This window comes from Pteronotus mesoamericanus, unplaced genomic scaffold, assembly GCF_021234165.1.
Source record: "Pteronotus mesoamericanus isolate MK-2021 breed Mesoamerican mustached bat unplaced genomic scaffold, CSHL_Meso_final scaffold_85, whole genome shotgun sequence".
NCBI classification, from domain to species: domain Eukaryota; kingdom Metazoa; phylum Chordata; class Mammalia; order Chiroptera; family Mormoopidae; genus Pteronotus; species Pteronotus mesoamericanus.
Window position 1 is genome coordinate 65,831,801 of NW_026555329.1, and position 25,439 is coordinate 65,857,239.

The following is a 25,439-nucleotide window of genomic DNA, read 5'->3' on the forward strand; positions in this document are numbered from 1 at the left end:
AACCTTGGGCTGATAACATATTTGTTCTTTACGACATTTTAAATGCCTTCAGAGGTGGCCACATCTCTGAGTTACTACTCAGTTCAAGAAAGGACAAGGAGAAAAGATGGTGCTTTACTTAGAGTTAGCTCTTTTTTCTGAGACAAACGTATGAGTGGTCAAGTGATATAACTAATAAAAGCCCATAGTATACTGAGACTAAAAATTTTTTGTATCTCTTCTCTCTTGTTTGGGTTCTATGGCATCCAACTGCCTGTCTAGAGAAGCTATCCATAATGCAGCTTGAAACATTGTGTTGCGTATGAAGAATGTGGAATCAGGGACTGTTTATTTTTTATTATTATGTATTTTAATCTTCACCCAAGGACTTGCTTATTGATTTTAGAGGGAGAGGAAGGGATAGGGAGGGAGAGAAGAAAGAGAGGGAGAAACATTGATATGAGTAACATTGATTAGCTGCCTCCGACACACGCCCTGCACCCATGACCTAAGTGTGTGCCGTGACCGGAATTGAACCGGCAACCTTTTGGTGTACAGGCGGATGCCCCAAACAACTGAGCCACCTCCCCCGGGCTGAGGTTCCATTTCAATACGTAGCTGATCCTTTCCTCAATTAACTAAATTTTCTTATGCTCCCTATGTCAGTGTGGATCCCTTCGAGAGGCTGATGTCAAGATAACTTTAAAGGTGCAAGATTTATTGGGACAAGCACTGTGAACTGTAAAGGGAGGGGAGCCAGGAAGGGGCTGGGAGAGCTTTCGGAACATGATCCGAGTCTAACACTTGTGAAGGAATATAGGGAAGAAAGGACTGGGTAGGAAGAGCCTCAGGCCACAGATAACTGAGAAAATCTCAGTCAGACAAATACGGATTCCCCAGTTAAAAGTTACCGGTTTAGGGTAATCTTAGGGGGCAGAATTACACTCCAGGTATTACTTTCCTAGAAATCCACCCAAGAAAAGGGAAAGCATACCTACATATAATGAATTGTATGTAATACTTTTTCTGTACTTTTTGAGATGATCATATGTTTTTTCTTTTCTATTTTATTAATATGGTAAATTACATCAATTGATTTTCATATGCCAGACCAACCTTCCATTATGGGATAATGTGATGATTATCATTTCTATATATTGTTAGAATTGATTTTTTTTAAATTTGTTAGGAATTTTTTGATTTGCGTTAGTGAGAAACATTAGTCTTACATAGCTTCCTTCTCTTGACTATGCCTTTGTAGAGTTTGTATAGAATTTGTATCATATTTAAATATTTGGTAGAATTTTCCAGTTAAGCTGCGTGGGCCAGGGGTTCTTTTGTGTGTGTGTTTTAACTACAAGTTCAATTTCTCTGATAATACAGGATTACTCATTTATTTTTTCTTCTTGAGTGAGCTATATGTTTTTCAAGGAATTTGTTATTAGAAAAAGTTGTTCTTAGAATTTTTTACTTTCCCTCTCAATATCTGTAGAATTATAATGATGTCACCGCTCTCATTCCTGATATTGTTAATTTGGATCTTCTTTCCTTTTTTCCTCAATGGTCTGACTAAAGGTTTACCTAAATATTTTATTTATCTTCTTAAAGTACCAGCTTATTGATACTCTCTATTACTTTTGTACTTTATTACTTTCTGCTCTGAAGTTTATTATTCCTTTCTTCTGTTTACTTGAGTTCTATTCTTATTTTTCTAGTTTCATAATGTGAAAACAGAGGTTTTTGACTTGGCATATTTTGATGTGCTGTGTTTTCAGGCTATTGAAATATCTTCTAATTTCCTTTGTGTTTTTTTTTTTTCTTTTATTCATAGGTTATTTAGAAGGTCACATTTAATTTCCAAATATTTGGGGGATTTTCCAGACCTATTTCTGTTATTGTTTTCTAGTTTAATTTTTTTGTGGTCAGAGAATGGACTTTGTATGACTGGAATTCTCTTAAATTTTTTATTTAGACTTGTCTTATGGCCGCAAATATGTTTTATCTTAAGTGTTCTGTGTGTACTTGAAAAAAATGTGTTTTCTGCTTTTACTGGGTTGAGTGTCTTTGATAAATGTTAGGTCAAGTCGGTTGATAGTATTTTTTTAACTTTTCTATAATCTTCCTGATTGTTCTGTCAACTAATAAGAGAGGGGCATTGAAATCTCTGGCTAGAATTGTAGATTTGTTTTTCTTATCGCAGTTCTATCAGTGCTTGTTTCATGAATTTTGACGCTTAGCTGTTAGATACAGAACCACTTAGAATTATGCCCTTTTGATGAATATTTTTATGATTAAGAAATGATAGCCTTTATTCTTGGTAATATTCTTTGCTCTGAAATATAGTTTATGTTAATATAGCTATTTCAACTTTTTTTTAAAGAAAGAAACCATATTTTAATAGTAAAAAAAATATATGTTTTTAAAAAACAGCAAAAGAAAGAGTATTCTGGAACAATCATTTGGTTAAATTTACTGAGGGAGTGGCATTCTAGTTTCTGTATTTTTTGAAAGCAGATTAAAATATATAGACTGATAAAAGGAATTTACAACTCTCAGATTCCCCTGCCCCAAGAATAATTGCCTGAGGATGGGAGGGGCACATTGTGCAGGGATACCTTTATTGCTTAAATTTACTGTTTTCAGGAATTATGTACCATTACGGTGTGAGGCTGAGAGGCACCCAATTATACACTAGGTTTAAATGTTGATAAATCATTTTTAAAAATACAATTTACATATTGGAAAATGTATTCCACATTTTTTTCTTAGTAAAGTACACAGAAAACCTCCTTAAATAGGGAGTATAATTTTTAATGACACAGACCTTTAATCCTCAGAAAGTAACTAAGTATATGGTAAATAAAAATTTGCTTTTATCCAATCTGACAAACTGTGCCTTTTAATTGGGGTGTTTAGACCATTGATACTTGATGTGATTATTCATATGAATGGGTATAAATCTACCATCTTGCTATTTGTTTTGTTCTTCCTGTCTATCCTTTGTTTCCCTTTTTCTGTTTATTTTGTATTAAGTATATTTTAGTCATTCAGTTTTATCTCCCAACTGGCTTATTAGCTATAACTCTTCTTTTTTTTAGTGGTTCTTTTCAGGGGTTATAGTGTACATCTTTAACTTACCAGAGACTATGATCATGTGATATTATGGCACTTCACATATACTGTGTCAGTCTTACAATAGCTTACTTTCACTTCTCCCTTCCCATCCTGTGTAATATTATTTTTATACTTTTTAAAAAATCCTCACCAGAGGATATGTTTTTTGTTTTTTAATTGATTTTAGAGAGAAAGAGAGCGGAAGGGAGAAAGAGAGGGAAACATCAGCGTGAGAGAGAAACATCAATCAGTTGTCTCCCACACTCACCCCAACTGGGGATTGAACCTGTAACCTAGGTATGTGCCCTGACCAGGGATCAAACCTGCAGCCTTTTAGTCTATAAGATGATACTGCAATCAGCTGAGCCACCAGGCCAGGGCTTGTTTTCGTACATTTTATTTCTGCATATATGATTATCCCACAGTACCTTATTTTGTTTATTTATTTGCTTTAAATAGACTATGAACTTTTTTCTTACAAACATCCTTATTACATGAATTTTTTATTAAGATACATTTGACATGAAATTTTGTAAGTTTAAGGTGTACAACATGTTGATTTGACTTGTATTTTTAAAAAAACTATGACTGCCTATTCGTAAATTCATAGGTGAAGGTATGAAAGGATGAAGTTTAAATTAACCATGGCAATCATTTTTGGAAGTGAAGGGTGAATTTCACTTCATTCTGTATGTTAAGGTATCATTTGAATTTTAATAAATATATTAATGAACAACTTCTATATTTTAAGCATACGTAGATAAAAATGAGACTGTAAAGTTACTGAAAGAAGCCATCAGTGATTATTTAGTAAGTGTGACATAAATCCCAGAATTCATAAAAATGATACAATTGACTACATAAAATTATCCTCCAAATAGGGATAAAACTAGAGCAAGGGAAATTTTCATTTCCAACAGTTCTGAAATGGTGGAATTTCCTACCAGATTCATAAAGCTTATAATTCTAAAACACAGTCTATAAAATACATGCATAATACTTTAAGAACATTTTTTAATCTCTGTGGATGAAAGGGTGAAGAGATGAATTATTTTTATATATGCAGATGGGAATATAAATTGGTACTTTGCTGGAAGGCACTTTGGCAATAGAAAACATGTTATTCCTTTTGACTTTGAATTCTACTTCTAGGAATTTAGTTTAAAAAAATCATGACGTAAAGATTTAGATTTAGTTTTTCTTGGATTGCTATGTATAATATGCATTTTGAAACAACTTTATTTTGACAATAGGGGATTTTTAACAAACTATGATACATTTATTTGGTGGATACTAGCCAGTTAAAATAATATATTGTTCAGTGCTTACTATGTACTTCATTTCTTCTTTTATCTGTTATCTTATATAATCCTTAGAATTAGCCTATGAGGTAAACACTTTCTATTTGTATTTTATATATAAGGAAACTCAGGCTTTGAGAGAGGTTAAATAACTTGTCCGAAATCCCACAGTAAGTGGAAGAGCTGGGATGCAGTTATGTCTGACTTCAAAATTCATGCTCTCAATTACAGTACTTAATGATATAATAGACATGAAATATGTAATATATTACATGAAAAAAAGGTTATAACATGGTCTAATTTTGGGCATATAAAATTAACCAGGAGGATATATTCTAAAATGTCAACAATGATAATAGTTGAATGTTGGGATTATGGTTGATTTCTGTCTTTAGCTTATTCTTTTCCACAGTGAACATGAATGACTTTTATTAGTTTTTTTAAAAACTTTTTTAAAAGAATATTTTTTAGAGAGAGGGGGTGGGAGGGAGAAAGAGAAGGAGAGAAACATAAATATGAGAGAGAAACATCAGTCTGTTGCCTCTTGAACGGCCCCAGCTGGGGACCTGGCCTGCCACAACCCAGGCATGTGCCCTGACCAGGAATCAAACTTACAACCTTTTGGTTTGCAGGCCAGCGTTCCACCCACAGAGCCACAGCAGCCAGGATCATTATTAAAGTTTTTTAAAAGATATCCATTTCATAGCAGAAGGATGGGGTAAAAAATAATAATCATTCCCTCGCCCTTGCTGGTGTGGCTTGGTTAGTTGGCTGAAGCATTGCCCCATATACCAAAAGGCTAAGGTTTTGATTCCCAGAAAGGGCTCATACCTAAGTTGGGGGTCTCATCCCTTGGTCAGGCACATATAGGAAGAAACCAACTGATGTTTCTTTCTCACATTGAAGTTTGTCTCCCTTTCTCTCTCTCTAAAATCAGTAAACATATTTAAAAAATAACAATCATCCCTCTTTCCTTCTGTTTCTAAAGAGATATTTCTGGGTTTGGGTGTATCCACTCTTGATGTTGTCTGTAATTTCCTCTCACACTTGTTTATAAAAACTATAAGGTTGAAACAGCAGTGTTATTCTGAGATCGGAACATGTGAGCAGTTGAAAGATCTTTAAATAATAACCTTGTAACCATTATTCAGTTTGTTCCCTAGATCTGGGACCATGGCAACTAGTAACAGGATTCGGAAACCAGAAGCACAGTACTTAGAAATTTTACAGTTTTCAATTCTCTAGGTCCATCTCTTTTAGCCTTTTGGTAGAAAATCCTCCTTTACCTTTCCTTTCTCCCAATTCTTTTTTGTTAGTTTATGGGTCTTTTACCTGGGTGAAAAGAAATTGAACCAGTCATGAACAAGAAGCTCTCTTTTTGACTTTTCGTGCATTTCTGTTGCCAGATAAACCAAATATAGCCAGCTGAGTGAGTAAACCAGCTGCTTCCCGAAACCTCCCTCCTGAGAGGAAGTGGTGGCAGTAATTGGGGAGGACCAGAAGAAGGGGTGGGTAGTGAGGGAAGAGAGCACGGTGTTTGCATTCCTGGGCTTGATTCTCACTCTGATTAGAATGTGTTGCCTACAGCTGTTTGTGTTGGTCCTTAGTCATGTTTTCCCAGCAGCTAAGAAATGTAGCTAATAGTTGTTTGTTTGTTTTTTATATTTGTTTGCATGTTTGAAACTGTCCCTGTTTGGGGGTGGAATGAATAGATTCTAAGCTGTCTTTCAGTATTGGAAAACCTAGGAAAACGGAAAGTTGTAGAGCATGGCATAGGGTTTATGACTTTCGGTTATAAAGGGTTACATTTTTGGAGATTGGCATAAAAAAGTAGTTCCAGGGCATATAATTAAATGGGCAGTGGGGGCACTCTGCAAAGACTATTGTACATATAGCAAGCTGGTCAGTAATGTACAAGTATTTATAATTACAAATGGATGGACAATAACAGCTGAAGCCTAAAACACATGGCACAGAAACTAGGTAAGTACTTAGAATCAGATAGTAAGGTGTTTATTTAAATTGCAAATATTGTTTAGAGGTTAGTGGAGGTAAATATGGGGTGAAACATTATTGTGGGAAGAGAAAAGAGTGAATGTAACAGTTCTCATCTAGCCCAGACATGGAGAAAAGGTCATCTCTGATATGAGAAGACTTTGGAAATCAGTCAGCATCATATAACTCCATCCTTACAGATCCTGTTGTGCCATATAACACTAAATTAAACATTCCATCCAGATGGTCCGGTTAGTTTCTAAGCTAGGAAAGAGCAAAAGTCAAATAAGAAGTACCATTATAATGACCTTAAGTCTCTTACTGGGCGGTAAGGTTTTAAAGAACTGACGTGTAAATGCCAGAAACTTTTTTTCATGACCTAGTCTTACTTTCTTGTTTGTTTGTTTGTTTGTTTGTTTCTTAAGATTTTACTTATTTATTTTTAGACAGAGGGGAAAGGAGGAAGAGGAGAGAAACATCAATGTCTGGTTGCCTCTCACACGCCCCCTGCTGGGGACCTGACCCACAACCAGGCGGGGACCTGACCCACAACCAGGCATGTACCCTGAGTGGGAATCTAACCAGTGACCCTTTGGTTCGCAGGCCCCCGCTTAGTGTACTGAGCCTCACCAGCCAGGGCTTCTTTTCTGGTTTCTTTATGCAAATATAATAATGCATTTATTTATTCTTACACCCTTTTCTTGAACAAAAGGGTCGCTTAATATGAACCTTCTGTGTGAATACAAAAAACTTCCTCTTTTTACAGATGTATGATATTCCATTGTTGGAATGCACTTCAGGTCATGTAATCAAAACCAACCCTGTCAATGGACCTCAGTGTCATTTCAGATAGTTTTAAGCTAGAATTTTAGAGATTTTAATCTCCTTTTATTAGCAATCTTACTTTGAGGCTGTGCTACAGAAGTTAGAAACAAGTTAAATGTAAATAAAAAACTGCAAGTCGAGCTGTGGTTCTAATGTGGGCTGTGGGAAGATGTCTGCAGAACTTCATAGTTATGCCACATTCATGCAACTTTGCTCTTTGTTTTTCTTTCTTTACTACTTTCTATTTCTGGGGTTCTGTTTGGTTTATTTTTGTCTTTTTTTTTTTTTCTTGATTTCTTCCGGACCCTATTCAATACACCAGCCTCCCTTACTGCTAATTAGACTTTCTTAGGAAATTGTTAGACTTGTAGATGATCTTTACATACTACAGTTGTCAAAGCATAGCAGTTTGCAGTTTAGATCAGAAATGGACTCTGCTGTCTTCATTGCTGGCAGCTTTGTAGGTCTTATTACCCAGATAATGCCATTCTCCTGCCATCATCCCCACCCTCTTAACAAGATGCACTTGGTAACAAATTTTTATTGTATTGGAGCTAATTCATACACACACCCCAGGAGGCTGGCTCCTGAGAAAGCTAGAGGCTCAGCAGGATTAGAGAGACACTAGGAAATGCTCTTTAAATCCTTAAATTATACATAAATCTGGGCTCTTGGTAGGGAAGTATAAAGGGGTGATTGATTGATATTATTCTTACTGCCCTGCCTCAAAGAAAAAGAGTAGATCAAAGGAAGAAGAAGATACAAAGAAGTTTTGGTTAGGGGGCGAAAAGCACTGCATTGAAAATCAAGAAGCATGGGTTTTGATCTATACTCTATTACTAATTTGGCCTGTGATTAGTTCTGTGATTTCAGGTCTCTGGGCCTGAGCTTCCACACCTATGAAATGAGTGGTTTTGTAACGGAAAGGTCAGGCCAAATTGCTAAAAACCTGTTTCCTTCCCCAACAAATCTTCGTGTTATTTGTATACATGGTGACAAGTAGCCAGGCCCCATGCTGCCTGGTTACAGTTTGGAATTTTAAAACATCTCTCCAAAATTCTAAGGCAAGAAAAAATAGAAGTGAAGCAGAGATGTTTTCAAGATTCAGTATTGATCTCAAATAATTTAAAGTGGAGAGCTTGCCCACTACTGTGTAATACCTAGTACACTTAGTATTGTTACATAACAAATCACTGCCAGAATTTAGAGGTTTAAAACAACCACTTTACTTTGCTCACAGTTTCGTGGGTCAGGATAATGGGAATGGTTCAGCGGGACAGTTTTAACTTGGGGATTCTCCTTTTTTTTTGGCCCTGCCAGTTCGTAACTTTTGGCCAAGCAAGTGATAAGTTTAAATAGATGTTTATACTATATATTTAGTTGTTTATAGTGGGAGGCTTATTCACTGTATTTAGTACTTCATACTTTTGGAAATACAAATTACTTTTACAAGTTACCCTTACAGATGGAATTCACTAAAAGCACAGCATCTAATTCTCTGGTTGCACTTTCCAGAGGGAGAAATAAAGAGATCTGGGAAGGAAGGGAGGCATGCGGTGGCGGCAGCGGTCGTGGGGGTGATGGGTCCAATGAGGTTGGAGATGGAGGACTGAGTATGTGTTAAGACATTGTCCACAAAGTGTTCATATAGAATTCTATGAATTTCTAGGTTGGGATTGACACACTCATGATTATCATAAAAAACATTTGGGGTGAAATAGTGGAAATAAGAATTATAAGCTCTGCCTGTAATCTTGAGAATTTACCAACAGTTGCAAAGATTTAGCACGTGCCTAAAGGAAAAAATGTCAGTGTAAAAGAGTCAGTGTAAAAGAGCCTGGGCTATAAGTCAGTTAAATAACTTAGGTGATAATTACAATAGAATTTGGCTCAAATAAACTTTTTTTAAAAAGATTTTATTTATCTATTTTTAGAGAGAGAGAAGGGGAGGGAGAAAGAGAGGGAGAGAAATATCGATGTGTTGTTGCCTCTTTCTGGGGACCTGGCCCTCAACTCAGGCATGTGTCTTGGCTGGGAATCAAACCGGCAACCCTCTGGTTCTCAGGCCACCACTCAGTCCACTGAACTGTACTATACAGGGCTCAAATAAACTCTTTAAAAAAATTACAACAAAAATTTTTAAGAATGGATTATTTTCAAGGATATAAAGGTAAAGCCTCAGATAGGAAGCAGCATATACTTTGGCGTTAGAAAAAAGTAGGTACAGCAAATCGTAAATAGAAAAGAGTATATATAAAGGAGACAGAAAAGGCATTTCAGACACAGGAATTGCAGAAGTGTAAGGGGCGACCTTGTAGGTGTTTCTGGACATTTTTAGTACCTATCTCCTGGTAGCAGGGTGGCAGGAACTGAGAGTCTTTTAGATTCCTCCTTGTTGAATTAACTCAAAGGTATTATCAAGAAGAAACAAACATTGTTGGAAGGAGAGGAAGAGTAATAATGACTCAAGTTTTCAACCTAAGTGACTAATAATAGTGAGACTTAAAACATTTTTTTAAAAATAGTAACACAAAAGTAAATAAAAGGGAGTAGCTTGGAAGAAATGAGACCTCCTCTTTTAAAATAGGAAGGAAGAAGGAAATGGTAGGTGACTATACCAAGAAATTATGATATAAAATATGGGCAAAGTTTCCATAATCTCAGTCTTCTAAGTAAGAAGGATCATTGGCTAAATGAGGCTGGGACTCCTGAGAGATAGAACTATATATAAAATTAACAAAAGACTTTGAGATACAGCAGGAAGTTTTTCTAGACCTATGGGAAGATTTTGATATCATTTGGAAAAATGACTTTAGAGCAAATAGCAGCATAAGAGCCTGCTCAAAAATGAGTTATGCAGAGGGTAGACAATTTTGGATTTCTCCCTTCATATCCTGGAAGCTTTGTGGGGATATGGAAATAGTTAAAAGGATTAAATTGTTGAGCAAAATTGATATTGAAAAATACTTTTAACTTATTGCTTTTCTCCTTTTCTGTGTTTGAAAATACTGGTGGAATGTAGCTATGTACCCTGTGGGACCTAATACAAGTTAATTATAATCAACTATTGGAACAGACTGTTCTGAACAAAATATTCACTTCCCTCCTGTTTTAGGGGGTTCATGTGTAAGCTGTGAACTTCCATTGTACTGTTTAAAAATGATTGATGAACATTTTTTAAAGAGGGCTTATTACATATACTTAAAATATATAAATTCTCTCTGTCTCCCTACTCACTCCTAGTCTCCACAGATAATCACTGTTGTCTACAGCTTCTTGTGCTCCATTCCAGAAAAATATGTTGTGATTGTGTCTAATATTATACATTATCATGTAGTACATTACATACAAGTAGATATTAACATATACCTGTATCTCGACCGTGTATTTAAACTGCATATCTTAAGGCATGTCATTTACATCCTTGCTCAATCAATTATGTAAAATTCTTTCTCTTTTCCTCTAATCTCTGGTCCTTATTTCTTTTCTATAAGGAAATACAAATTCCAAACACTTGTTTTGTTTTTCTAAACAATTTTCTGTTTCACTGCATTCACATTGGATTAAAATTGCTTAAAATAACAAAATATTTTCCTTTTTAATTATTTTATTTTAGAATAGTGAGGAGAATAAGTGAAAATCATTTGTCAATATTTAGTATTCCTCTGAGTAATGTTTTATTAGCCCGTCTCTCTCCGTTTGGCCCATCCCTACAGTTTCTCCCCACTAGAGGGCACTAGGATATTATTTGTTTTAGGTGGGCTGTTTATAGTGAATTTAGAATAAAAACTTTCATATTTTTCTTTTAAAAATTTTTAAAATTATTTGTTTTCAATTACCATTGACACACATTATTGTCGTTAGCTCTGTGTGTATGCCCCAGTGACTAGGCATTATATAACTCAGTAAGTGATCCTCCCAATAAATTTCACACCCATCTGACACCATACCTTTTCTTATTTGTCCTCCATTGTAGTATGAATAATCTCCATCATGAGAGTAGTGTATGTTTGGCATATATGGAAAATTATAGTGCCATCTGTATTTTTGAACTTTGACCTTTATCTCTCATTCCATGCATAACAGTTAACTCAAAATGGATCTCAGACTGTGGACACACAATCCAATTTTTTAAATGGACAAGTGATTTGAAGAGATATGCCTCAGTAGATGCTATATGAATGCCAGTAAGCACATGAGTTGCTTAACATCATAAGTCATGAGGGAAATGTAAATTAAAACCACAATGAAATACTGTACACCCACTAGCATGGCTAAAATGCAAAAGACTGATAAATGTATTGATGTGGATATGAGTTAATGGGAATGCTCATAAATTACTGATGGGTAAAAGTTTTCTTGTTATAAATTTAATATATACTTACTAAATGACTCAACAACTTTACCCCTACCTATTTCTGTACTCAAGAAAATGAAATCTATGTTCATATAAAAATAGCTCCAAACTGAAAGGGCACCAGATATCTACCAACAAGTAAATGGATAAAGTAACAAGTAAATGGATAAAGTTATAGTACATCTATATAAAGGAATACTACTTAGCAATAAATAGAATGAACCACACATGGGACAATATGAATGAGTCCCAAAAATATTATACTAAATGAAAAAAGCTAGACACAAAAGAATATATATTTTATATTCCATTTATAAAATGTCCTTTAAAAGGTAAATGTATCTATTGGAACAGAAAGCCGGTCAGGAACAGAAGCCTAAGGCCGTTATGGTGGTGGTGGGGAGTCAACTGCACAGGAGAAATAGACTGAATAAATGAGTTAACCCCAAAATTGCAAATTATGAAAGAAGGCATAGGCAGCATGTTCAAAGGCCCAAAATTGGAAAAGAAGATTAGTATTGTGAGCAAGATGGTAAACGATGGGAGACGGGGTTGGAGACATGAGTAAAGGGCAGATCATGTGGAAAGAGTCAAGTCCTAGGAACCTGAGAGGGAATGGACTCCAGAGCACAAGGCGAGACCCTTCAGTGAAAGGGGAAGGAGGAGAAGCTGGAGCGAATTAGGTAGGCCTGGAAGTTGGAATGTGGAAGTTTAGATCAGCTATATTCCTGTTTTCCTATATTTAATCTCTCTTTTTCTTTACATATAAGATGAAGCTGTCACTTGAAAGTTAAGGTAGAAGTTTGAGGGGACAAATGTGAAATATTCCTCCTGGAGGGGATAATGGGAGTGTGTACCACAAAGAAACTTGATAAGATGACCAAGGTACTATTGATGCTTATCAGAGGTTTGGGAAGATGAATTTCAGCTGGTGTGGCTCAGTTGGTGGGGCATCATCCTGCAAAATGAAAGGCTGCTGGTTCAGTACCTGGTCAGAGCACATTGCCTGGGTTGCAGGTTCGGTCCCCAGTCAGGGAGCTTATGGAAGGCAGCCAATTGATGTTTCTCTCTCAAATCCATGTTTCTCTCCTTCCCTTTCCCTCTCTCTAAAATAAAAAGTAAAAATTAAAAAAAAAAGTTATACTAGTCAATTTGCTCACATGGTTTTTCTCTTGCCAAATTTAGCTGCTTCGGCCCAAAGGCAGACTAGATAGATGATAGGGGTTATTGGGATTGAGGTTTTGCTTGGCAAAAATGATGAAGAGAGAGAGAGAGAAAGTTATATGAGAGTCATTTTCAAGATGAACCAGGGAATCTAGGCTAGAATAGGAGGGAAGTAGAATTAGGAAGGAGTTGGTGAATTGTGGTAAAATGATGGGGTCACTGGACAAAGGACACAGAATTTTATGAGTTAGGGCTACTTCTGCAAATGAAATGGTAGGATAGGAGCAACTGGTTATACGGTGACTTTGAGGTTCTGAAATGGAGGGAGAATTCAGGAGGAGGAGGAACAGGTTTGGGGTAGTATGATGGGTTTAATTTTGGACAAGCTATGTTTGGGGAACCCATGGACTGTATAAGTGGAGATGTCAATTAGGCATTTGAATACCTATCAGAGAGATCTGGGCTGTAAGTAGATATTTAGGAGTTATCAGCACATTGATGGTAACTAAAACATGGTAGTGGGAGAGATTATTAGAGGGAATTTGTGGGATAAGATAAGGGAAGGGTGTGTGGTTTCCTTTTTTTTTCAGCACCAGAGCGATTATGGTGGTTGTCGGTTTTGGGGGGTTTTTTTCTTCAGTATTTTGTCTCCTTTTACAAATAAGTCCTAGAAAATACAACATGGAGTGGTGGTAAGAGCAGAGTTTTAAGTCCTGGCTTTGCCACTTCCTTCTATATGCCATGAGCAGATAAACTTATGAGCCTCAATTTTCTCATCTGTTAAAAATATATGTATCAAGGGAATGAGAAGACAAGACACAGATTGGAAGAAATTATTTGCAAAAAGACAAATCTGATAAAGGACTGTTATTCAAAATATACAAAGGTTTTTTAAAATTCAAATATAAAACAAACAACCCAAATTTTAAAAATGCAAAAGATTTTAGCAGACATCAAAGAAAACATACAGATGGCAAATAAGCATATAAAAAGATGTTCCCCGTCATTTGTCATCAGGGAGATGCAAATTTAAAGAACAATGAGATAACCCTGCACACCTGTTACAATGGAGCGATACCAACTCTCATCATTCATTGCTGGCAGGTATGCAAATAGGATGGCCACTTTGGAAGACAGTTTGGCAGTTCATTACAAAACCAAAAATGTATGATAAAAACTCTTTACCATACAACCCAGCAGTCACTTTTATTGGTATTTACCTAAATGAGTTGAAAATTTATGTCTGTACATGGATGTTTATAGCAGCTTTACTCATAATTGTCAAAACTTGGAAGGAACCAAGATGTTCTTCAGTAAATGAGTGGATAAATAAAACATTTAGTACATTTAGACAATGGAACATTATTCAGTACTGAGAAGATACGAGCTATCAAGCTATGAAAAGACATGAAGAACTTTAAGTCCATATTACTAAGGGAAAGAAGCCAATCTGAAATGGCTACTTATGATTCCAACTCTACGACTTTCTGTAAAAGGCAAAATGTAGGAGACAATGGAAAGATCAGTGGTTGCCAGGAATTGGCCAAGGGGGCAGTAGAAGAGATTGCATAGGCAGAGCACAGGGGATTTTTAGGGCAGTGAAATTGTTCTGTATGATAGTATAATGGTGGTGGATAAATGTCTTTATACATATTTGTCAAATCCATAAAATGCACATCCCCAGGAATGAACCCTAATGTAACTGTGGACTTTGGGTGATATCGATGTGTCAATGTAGGTTCATCCATTGTAACAACTGTATCACTCTGGTGCACGATGTTGATCTTGGAAAAGGCTGTATGTATTAGGAGGTAGGAGATATATGAGAACTGCCTGAACTTTTTGCTCGATTTTGCTGTGAACATAAAACTGCTCTAAAAATAGTCCATTTGAAAAAAAAAACAGGAGTAATAAGAAACTGTGTGGAGACAGGTCAAATAACTCAGAACTGTTAGTCTAAACTTGAAATCACTGAGCTAATACTCAAGCATTTGTAGGTCTTTTTTTTAAAGACTTTATTTATTTTTAGAGAGAGGGGAAGGGAAGGAGAAAGAGAGGGAGAAAAACATTAGTGTGTGGTTTCCTCTCATGCACCCCTTCTGGGGACCTGAACCGCATCCCAGGCATGTGCCCTAACTGGGAATTGAACTGGCGACCCTTTCATTCGCAGGCTGGTACTCAGTCCACTGAGCCACACCAGTCAGGGTTGTAGGTCTTTATTTTCAGTTGTTTGCTACTACTTAATGGGAAGGTTTTGCTTCCCTTGCTCACTTTTACCACCTCTGTGAAGGTTTTTTGTTGTTTACTTTTTTTACAGTGATAGTGAACAGTTAAAATCCTTGGAAAGATATAATTATAGCCTAATGAATGTATAGATAGAAATGTCTGGATTTTTATATTGCCAGGGGTATAAAATGATGAGGGAAACACCCAACTCCAGTAATTGAAAGACATTTATTTCACTAAGCTAAGGACTGTTTGAGTCTCCTTTCAGTTGCATTTCTTTTACCTTGTTTACCTTTATACCCAAGTAGCATACTTGAAAGATTTTCAAATAGGTACTGTACATTCATCTACTTTGAATACCAGGGCCTCCCCGCTCTGTGCATTCCAAAGCAATTTCTGAAAAAATGGGAATAGGGTATTGGGTTATACCCATGAGTACAGAAGAGCCTGTAAAACTAAGGTACAGTAATTGGCCAGCATCTGGTTGTTAGATACTCTTCTATCATTTCTTATTGCACACAGATTTTTTTTGGGGGGGATGGGGGAATGACAAAAGTCATTTTTTTTCCAAAAAGATAACTAATACTTCTAGATATTTTTACTATAGATGTTCTCACACATGTGTGAACTATCATTTATAGAAGAATATTCATTACAGTATTATCATGGTAATTTACAAATAACAAAAGAGAGGAAATAATCTAAATGCCCATTGGTAGGGGACTAGTTAAATAAATATTGGTAGATTTATAAAACAGAATAATGTGCAGAATTTTCAAAGAATGAGGCAGCTCTATACATACCAGTATGGGTCAATCTTTAAGTTAATGTTGAAAGGGGAATGGTCTAGAACTGTCTTTCTCTGTATGTGCATATATGTACTTTTATGCAAAACATATCTCCAGAAGAATGCACAGTAAGAGAATTTCCCTCTAGAGAGGATAATCAGGTGCTGAAGGAAAGAAGCAGAATAAAAGAATTTTCACAATATACTCTTTATGTCTCTTGAACTTTGTGCCATGAACCTTTGTTACTAGTTAAAAACAAATTTTAAAAAATCTTACAGGCTTGTCCAGAGGGTTAAATGAGTCATGTACACACAGTCTGCCCTCCATATCTATAGGATCTGCATCCCAACCCTGGATGGAAAGTATTGGGAGGAAAATAATGTTACATTGTTACTTACTTGTACCATATAGTTAAGCCTATGATTGGTATAGTTGGGGACTGCTTTATTTCTTGCCATTATTCCCTAAACAATACAGTATAACTATTATATAATACTCACTCTGTGTTGAATATTATAAGTAATCTAGAGATAATTTGAAGTATATGGGAGGATATGCATAGGTTACACACAAATTCTATGTCATTTTATATAAGGGACTTGAGCGCCCTCAGATTTGGGCATCATTAGGCGGTCCAGGAACCAATCCCCCGTTGATACCAAGGGATAACTGTAATCTGTTGCAGTGCTACCTGACATATAGTATTTAATAAATGATAGCCTTTGTTCTTACCATTTTCCTCCAATTCCATAGTTACTGTTTGGAATGTTCCCAGGATTGTTCTTCTCCATCTAGTAGATATAGTAACTTGAGAGTTGTAGTTCTATACTAAGAATTGCTTTGAACATTATTGACCATTGTCCTTTACTGGGTGATTTCCTAAATTAGAGTTATGAACTACTTGTTTGACTTTAACCCACACACTTTAAGTCAGTTTTGCATGTGATTATTCACATTGTTGCACAACTCAGTTTACTTAGAATCACTTACCCCCAAATCTCTATGGTTCTCAACTGTGTTTACTTCTTTTAAATTAAAATGCTGATTTTATTTCACATGTGTATTTTTGTTTCCCCACCACTTCTATTTGACCACCACTACTACTATGTCCTATCACAACATTTCATACATACTTAAGAGCAAGCAAAGAGCGGATTTCCATCTTTAAAAACTAAACTAAACTAAAACTAAATCAGCATTTTTGGACAACACATTCTTGGCAGTGGAACCTGGACAATATTTATCAGACATGGTAGGGAAAGTTCTTATTCTGCATTATAAAGTAGACAGCTGGAAATTTTTAACAAACTGTTTAAACTATTTTCTTAAAAGAGACTTCCTCCACTGCCAGTGATCTTGAATAGTGTCCTGGTCAGTCATCCAAAAGCAATTATTTACATAATTGATGAACTTGGCTTCCACTTTGAGAAGAGAGCCACTTTTTATCCTGCCCTTGCTTGTATCTTTGCTTTAATGTCTTCTACAGAACTTTGTCCTTTTGGTGTTTTAGGAGTTTTTTCCTTTTTTTCTTTCTTTGAAAGATTCTTGAACTTCTGATCTTGGTATTGATGGTTTTGAGTATTCCATTATGGTTTTATTTTTCTGCATTTTGGCTGAAATATTTTGTATAGATTTCTCTACTGGAGATTTTTCTTCCGTTCTTCATCAAAGTCATCATCTTAATCATCAGCTTCATAAACAGCAAGTTTTACTTTTTCTGTGGAACCTCCCTACCACTTCCAGGGACAGAATGCTTTCCAGATATACTTGGGAGTTTTACATCCTTCTCCTCCTCCTCACCTTTTGACTCTACATCTTCTACAGAGCTACTAAGTGCTGTCCACTGAGATGCACAGGCCCCAAACCACATTTCAACCGTACGACCACAGGAAGTGTTATTTCAAAGCCACCGAGGAAATTTGTTGGCTATATAGACATTTTCAGAGTGGCCAGTGTACTTTAATTGGACTTTCCCCGTAATTAATTCATTGCCTCTGCTTCAACAATGTGCAGTTCATCATTTGCAGCAGCCCCTACACTGATCGTTCTTAAAGATTATTGGTTTTCATTTCATCACTATCTACATTAAAGTGATCATCTTTGTCAGCCTCTAGGTTCACAACTGAAAAGATAGGCCTGGGGCCTCAGGGGCTCACATCCACATCCATCAGCTCTTCCATGGGATGGTGGCACACACTTAGATGGGAGAGAGGGCGGGCGGAGACGAAGATGACTCGTCTACAGAACAGATGCACAGAATGGAATCACACACCAGGGCCAGCTGTGTTAACCTTTGCTTGTTATTTTAAAAGGCTTAAGAGAAGATGGAATTTCTGACCTACAAGGTAGTTCAGAGGTAACAAGAGTTCATTCAACAAACATGTGAAGTTAAGGGAATGTCAGATGCAGTACAGAAGTACCTGGATTTGGGTCTTTGCTCTGCCTCTTATTAGCTGTGATCTTGGGTCAGTTACTTAACCTATTTATACTTCAGTTTTCTTTTTTTGTAAAATGGTGATAATAAAATCACCTACCTCATATAAGGTGCTTTTATAAGGATAATACATGCCAAGACTACATAGTATTTGGAATGTAGAAACGATTCAATAAATGTACTCCTTTTTTTACTTATTGTCATTAAAAGCATGGAAACATGAAGCACCATGACAGTTTTGGAGACCTAAAGAGTTAGGTACAAAAAACATTCTTCAAGCTCCAAAACTAATATTATTTCCCCAGTGAACCTTCCCACAAGGGTTGAGCTGTGTTCCCTTTGGTTGTTATTATAATCTCTCTGGCAACTACTAGGCCTTCCAAGTTCTAGGCTGTATATTTTCAACAAATATATACTGTATATCTCTATGTATCAGACATTGTGCTAGGTGAGCAATTCAGATAAAGTCCCTGCTCTCTCAAAGCTTAAATTCTAGAATGAGGAAACAAAAAAAATAAGTGATTTCAGATAGTGGTAAGTAATTGAAGAAAATAAGATAACGGGTTCATGGTGTTGGGGACAGGGCCAGAGAGGATGATCGGGGAAGGCCTTCAAGGGGTGACATTTGAGTTGAGATGAGACCTTAAGATGAATTCCTTGCATTGTGTGTGACACCTTATAAACCTAAGCTTGGCCTATTCAGTCTTGATTGTGTCTTGATCATTTCCTTCAGGTTACCTTAGGACGGTAATAGCTGAATTTAGTTTGTACTCACATTGCATATTTATTTGTTTGGCTATAGCTGTACTGCTTTCCCTGCCTCTCTCCACAAGAGAGAGCTCTTGAGCTGACCTGACTTTTTTTTTTTTTTTTTTTTTTTGGTTAGTGAATAAATCTATTCTTTTCTTTTTTATTTTATTTCTCAATTACAGTCTACATTCAGTACAATTTTGTATTAGTTTCAGGTATACAGGATAGTGGTTAGACAATCAGATGCTTTACAAAGTATCTTGCCCAGTATTTCCAGTACTCACCTGGCACCATACGTAGTTATTACAATATTATTGACTATATCCCCCATTCTGTACTTTACATCCCTGTGACTATTTTGTAACTACCAATTTGTACTTTTTAATACCCTCAGCTTTTCCACCCAGTCCCCTCTCCTCTGTTTTATCATTGGCAACCATCAATCTCTTTTCTGTATCTATGAGTCTGTTGGAGCTGACTTTTGAATCTAGCACAACTTTAAAGATTTTATTTATTTTTAGAGAGAGAGGAAAAGAAGGAGAGAAACGTCGATGTGAGAGAGAACATTGATCAGTTGCCTCTCACACACCCCCACACAGGGTTCCAGCCCGAAATCCAGGCAGGTGCCCTGACTGGAAATCCAACCAGCAAACCTTCACTTTGCAGGACAACCCCAACCCACTGAGCCACATCAGTCAGGGCAATACCTCTATCCTTTATCTGTTCGTGTTTCAATTTGATACATGGGTTTTATAACAGAATACTACCATCCCTAGACAATCCTCTTGGGTATATGTGCTGTTTACTTCTTCATTATGCTCCCTCAGTAAGTAATAAGTTTGAGGCTAACTTCATTGTAAACATTAGGAATGCTTAGTCACCATAATAGATGATCTAGGAATTCTAAACAGTAGCCAATTCCGAAATTTTCCATATATTTGTGACAAAAGTAAAAACTTTTACTGAAGAGAATCCAGTCCTACCAAAGCTAGGTTGCAGCTGGAAAAAATCATGCTCGCTCTCTTTTTTAAAAAACTGATTTTAGAGAGAAAGGGAGGGAGGGAGGGAGAGAGAAAGAAAAAAATGGTTCGTTGCTCCACATATTCATGCATTCATTGGTTGATTCTTGTATGTGCCCTGACCAGGGACTGAACCCACAACCTTGGCCCATTGGGACAACACTGTAACCAGCTGACCTACCCAGTCAGGGCTGTCATGCTCTCTTTTTGACATATGCCCAGTAACACAATGATAACCTTGAAATCACTCTTCTTCGAGAGCTAACCTGTTCTGTTATCCCAAAATCAGAATATCCTTAGTAATTTTGGTGACTACTTGAAGGAAATGATCCTCTGTTGCACTTTACAAGTCAGAAAGTAAGAATCAGTTTCTTCAGTTGAAGGGCCTCATTGGAGGGGTTGGTTAAAGTGAGCTTTCTATAAAGAGACTGTGTTTCCTGGATTCTACATTGAGATGTGAAACAAGTTGAATAAAGTTTCGATTATCAGAATTGAGAGCCAGTTCTCTTCCCGGAATACTTTGCGGCATAATTTCATAGCAATGATCTCTTTCTGTATGCTCAGACCCTCTGTTGTTTTAAAGAAAAAGAGAAAAGCATAGCAGCTCAGAATCAGATCTCAACCACTGGTTCTCTGGGCTTTCAGATTGCATTGGCTGCATTCTTTCTCTGTAGGTTGGGGATTCCCACAGAGAAGGGTCACCTGAACTTTTTTTTTCTCTCCTTGTCCGGTGCCTGTCTGCATCACAATGAAAGGAGATTCTTACTGGTTTTAGAAGAACAACAGGCCCCTTTACTGCCTACTAATTATTTCAACAATGTTTATAACTCCTATGTAGACGCTACATCTAATTTTAAAGATTTATCTATTCTATTCAGTTTTTCATCTCTGGTTTTTCTGGAAGAATTCAGGCTTGAAAATACTCAGTTCTGTTTTCTTAACTAAAATGACACTATAACAATTCAAAATTATCCTGTTGCAGAAAACAAAATAAGATAAATTATTCATCAACTATAAACTTGAGGGTAATACAGATTTCGTTATATTTGCATTTTATATTACACATTTTCTCAGCTTGTTTGGAGTAGATTCTTCTGTTCCATGAGTCAGAGAACTCTCGATATGTTAGTTTCATCTTTTCCAGTATCTTTAGACATAAGATGGTACAGCTGTAGATTGAAAAAGTGTCTTCTGACCTTTTTATTTATTAAAAAGTAATTTTTTAATCCTCACTTGAGAATATGGTTATTGATTTTAGAGAGAGAGGAAAGGAAGAGAAAGAGAGAAAGAGAAACATTGATTGGTTGCCTCACTTATGCGCCTGTCTGGGGATTGAATCTACAACCCAGACACGTGCTCTGACTGGGAATGAAGTCTGCAACCCTTTGGTGTACAGGGGGATGCTCCTACCAATTCAGCCACCTGGCCAGGGCTTCTGATCTTTTTAAAAGCACACAATTCATCCTTAAATATAAAAAATTATGAATAATTTTTTTATTTTAGAATATTATTAAATTCTAAAATAGTACCAGTTTAACTAAAAAATTTTAACTTAGAAAAGTTGAACCCTGGCTGGTGTGGCTCAGTGGATTGAGCACAGGCCTGCAAACCAAAAAGTGTCCAGTTCAATTTCCAGTCAGGGCAAAAGCCTGGGTTGCAGGCCAGGTCCCCTGTGGGGGGAGCATGAGAGGCAACCACATATTCATGTTTCTCTCCCTCCCTTTCTCCCTTCTTTCCCCTTTGTCTAAAAATAGAGTAATAAATCTTTAAAAAAAAAACCCTGATGATTTAAGAAAAAATAAAAGTTGAAAAAAGCTTTTTGAATATTATTTGAAGCAAGTCAACAATGTGTACTTATTATTTGTGTTTCCACATAGGCACAAGGAAATCTTTGGGATTTAAGAAAAAACAATTGCCCTGGCTGGTATGGCTCAGTGGATTGAACACTGGCCTGCGAACCCAAGGGTTGCCAGTTCGATTCCCAGTCAGGGCATATGCCTGGGTTGCAGGCCAGGTTCCCAGTAGGAGGCACATAAGAGGAAACCACACATTGATGTTTCTCTCCCTCTCTTTCTCTCTCCCTTCCCATCTCTAAAAAGTAAATAATCTTTGAAATAAATAAATAAATATAACAATTTATTGGATGATAATGAAGTTACAGAGATATAACATGTATAACTGAAGATAGATAATAGTTTCAAGGCAGAAGTAATAATGAGCCGAAAACACTTTTATTTATATCCTAATCCAATCTTTTTGGTAAATTTTAGAGAACACAAAAATATAGACTCATGTATTCCATTAGCTGCTAGCACAGTGATGACAGCATCACAAATCATACAGCCTCTAGAAAACGCTACCCTACACTCCAAGAGTATGAAAAGTGAAAAAGACAGCCGTGGCTGGTGTGGCTTAGTGGATTGAGCGTTGGCCTGCAAACTTAAAGATTGCTGGTTCAATTCCTGGTCAGTGCACATGCCTGAGTTGTGAGCCAGGTCCCCATTTGGGGCCCTGCGAGAGGCAGCCAATTAATGTTTCTCTCCTTTTCTTTCTCCCTCCCTTCCCCTCTCTCTAAAAAAAAAAAAAAAAAAAAAAAAAAAAAGATAAATAAAATCTTTAAAAAAAAAAGTGAAAAGGACAAATAACATTTTAGGATTATTATGAAAATACTTTTGACTTTGAAACCCCCTGAATAAAAAAATGGGAAGGTAAAAAGAAGGAAATCCCCATTGTTAATGTCAGAGGTTATGGAAGTTTGTAAGATTGAAGAGACTTTCCTGAGATATCCATTTGCAGGTGAAAAAAAAAATTCATTTCTTACACAACACCTTTGTTAAACCCCAGGCCTTCCACTGGTCTGCAGCGCATCTTACATCAGTAGTTCTCAAAGTGTGGTCCCTGGATTCCAGGATCTGTGAAGTCAAAGCTATTTTCATAATATTAACATGTAATTTGCCTTTTCCATTGTGTTGATGTTTGCACAAATGGCACATAAACAATGGTGGATAAAACTGTTAGTGCCTTACCATAGTAAAAGGCTGTAGCACCAAACTCTTAATTTTTCATTGCTGTGCACTTGAAGTTAAATTTTTTTCCCATTTCATTTAAGAATGTCCTTAATGAAGCAATTAAAATTATTATTATTTATTATTGTTATTATTTTAATCCTCACCCAAGGATATGCTTATTGATTTTAGAAAGGGGTAGAGGAGAGAGAGAGAGAGAGCAAGAAGCATCGATGTGAGAAACAGTCAGTTGGTTGCCTCCTGCATGTGTCCTGACTGGGAATCAAACCTACAACCTTTTCATGTATAGGACTACACTCCCACCACGTGAGCCACGTGGCCAGGACAGCAATAAAAATTATTAATTGTATTAAATATCAGCCTTACAGTACAATTCTTAATTTTTTTTTGGAGGGGGGGATGAAATGGATAGTACAGTTGGTAAAATTGACTCGCATAACACAAGATTGAACTGTACGGGTCTACTTATATGCAGATTTTTTCAATAAATATTACAAATGTTTCTCTTATTATTTTTTTGTTATGATTTTCTTAACACTTTTCCTCTCTCTAGCTTACTTTATGGTAAAATGACAGTCTATAATACATCTAACATATAAAATATATGTTAATTGACTGTTTATGTTGTCTGTAAGGCTTCTGGTAAACAGTAGACTATTAGTAGTTCAGTTGTCAGGGAGTCAAAAGTTTATGCAAATTTTTTAATGTGCGGGGTTGGCACCCCTAACCCCCATGTTGTTCAAGAGTCACCTGTACACATAAAGCATTTCCTGCCACATGCTTTGAAAGAACAACTGACAGACAAACCGTAGTTATTTGTACTCCAGCATTTGGCAGGCATATTCTTGAAAATGATTAAAGTGAATCTGTCACTTTAGAGAAAAAGATAGTATTTGTGGTCAATGATAAAATTCAAGCTTTCACATGAAATTAGAATTTTGGAAATTCAAAATCTGCCACCTCGAGCTTGACAGCTACCAGGCAAGCTGTCTCCAGTGTAGACCTCTTATTTGAGCTCCAGACTCACATCTACCTATTTTCTGTGTCCACATAAATGTTTCACAGATGTACCAAACTTAACATGCCCAGAGTAGAACTTCTGATTTTTCCCATAATACTTTATCTTTTTCACCCCACCCAAAGTTTTTTCATCTAGGTAAATCACCTTCAACCCAGTTGTTCACACTAGAATTGGAAGTCATTCTTCCTTTTCTCTCACCTCCTACCTCCAATTCATGAGCAAGTCTTACGAGTTCTACATTTGAAATTACCTCAAAATCTGTCTGCTTTTCTCCATCTTCATTAATATTGGCCTACTCCAGGTTACCCTGATCTATTGGTTCAGTCACTCCCTTCCTTAAAATCCTTTAATGACATCCATTAGAATAAAATTCAAAATCTTTATGTTGGCTTATAAGGCCCTTCATGTTTGGGCCTTTTCCTGTAGAACTTCATTCTACTTCCCATTCACAAAATTCTTACCACACAAATTATCTTTCCATTCCTTAAACATGCCAAAGTTTTTCTTATATTGGAGTCTTTCTCTCATCCTTCTGGTGCTAGCTAAAATAATATCACCTTAAAAATGTCTTACTTGATCATTCTATTGAAGGAAGTCTTTTTTACTTTTTGGTCATTTCCTTTATAGCATTTACCATAAATGTATTTATTCCAAGCTACAAAGGAAACTGAGAAAGAAGGTATCTTGGAGATGAAAGAAATGATGGGTATAATGTTAGGAAAGCCAAGAGGAGAGAGTCTTTCAAGAAAAAGGTATTAATAGTGTCAAAACCCTGAGAGGAAAAGTAAGGTAAAAAGTCTTCATTAGATTTAGCAACAAGAACATAGTGACTTTGGCATAGTTTCAGTAGATTGCAGGAGCCAGACTGTAGTAGATTGAGGAGTGAATAGAAAATAAAGATTTGGGGGAGATAGTGAGCTTAGAAAGCCAATGTATTTCTCTCTGAAATAAGTACAGAGAGCAGTCGCTGAAAGGGTAAGGTAGAAAATTTCTTTTGGGGGAGGAATGGGAGAAACCCAAACACATTCTATGCTGTTGGGAAGAAGTCAACAGAGAGTAAAAGGCTAAAGAAATGTAAGTGAGAAGGGATAATTGATAGAGAATGGTCCCTTAGAAAGTGAGAGAGAATTTGATGCAGAACACTGGTTGGAGGGATTAGATTCAGATGGTGTATAGTCTATTCAGGCTGCCATAACAAAATACCACAGACTAGGTGGCTTAAATAACACAAGTGTGTTTTCTGGAGCCTAGAAGCCTGAGATCAGGAGCTATCAGGGTTGATTTCTGTTGAGGCCTCTCTTTCTGGTTTATAGATAGCTGCCTCCTCCCTGTGTTTTCACATTGCCTTTCCTCTGTGTGTCACAGAGAGGGAGAGAGCGAACGGGCGCGTGCTCTCTGGTGCCTCCTCTTTTTATAAAGTTAATAATCCCATGAGATTAA

General features: G+C 36.5%; 1 protein-coding gene and 1 pseudogene across 2 annotated transcripts in view; one reads left to right on the forward strand and one right to left on the reverse strand.

Annotated features, from left to right (window-relative positions):
* The window catches only part of AHCYL2 (adenosylhomocysteinase like 2), a 135,808-nt gene that overhangs the window by 48,353 nt on the left and 62,016 nt on the right, over positions 1-25,439 (forward strand). The gene's annotated exons all lie outside the window — the stretch shown is intronic.
* Positions 17,067-17,929, reverse strand: LOC129062934 (nucleophosmin-like; annotated as a pseudogene).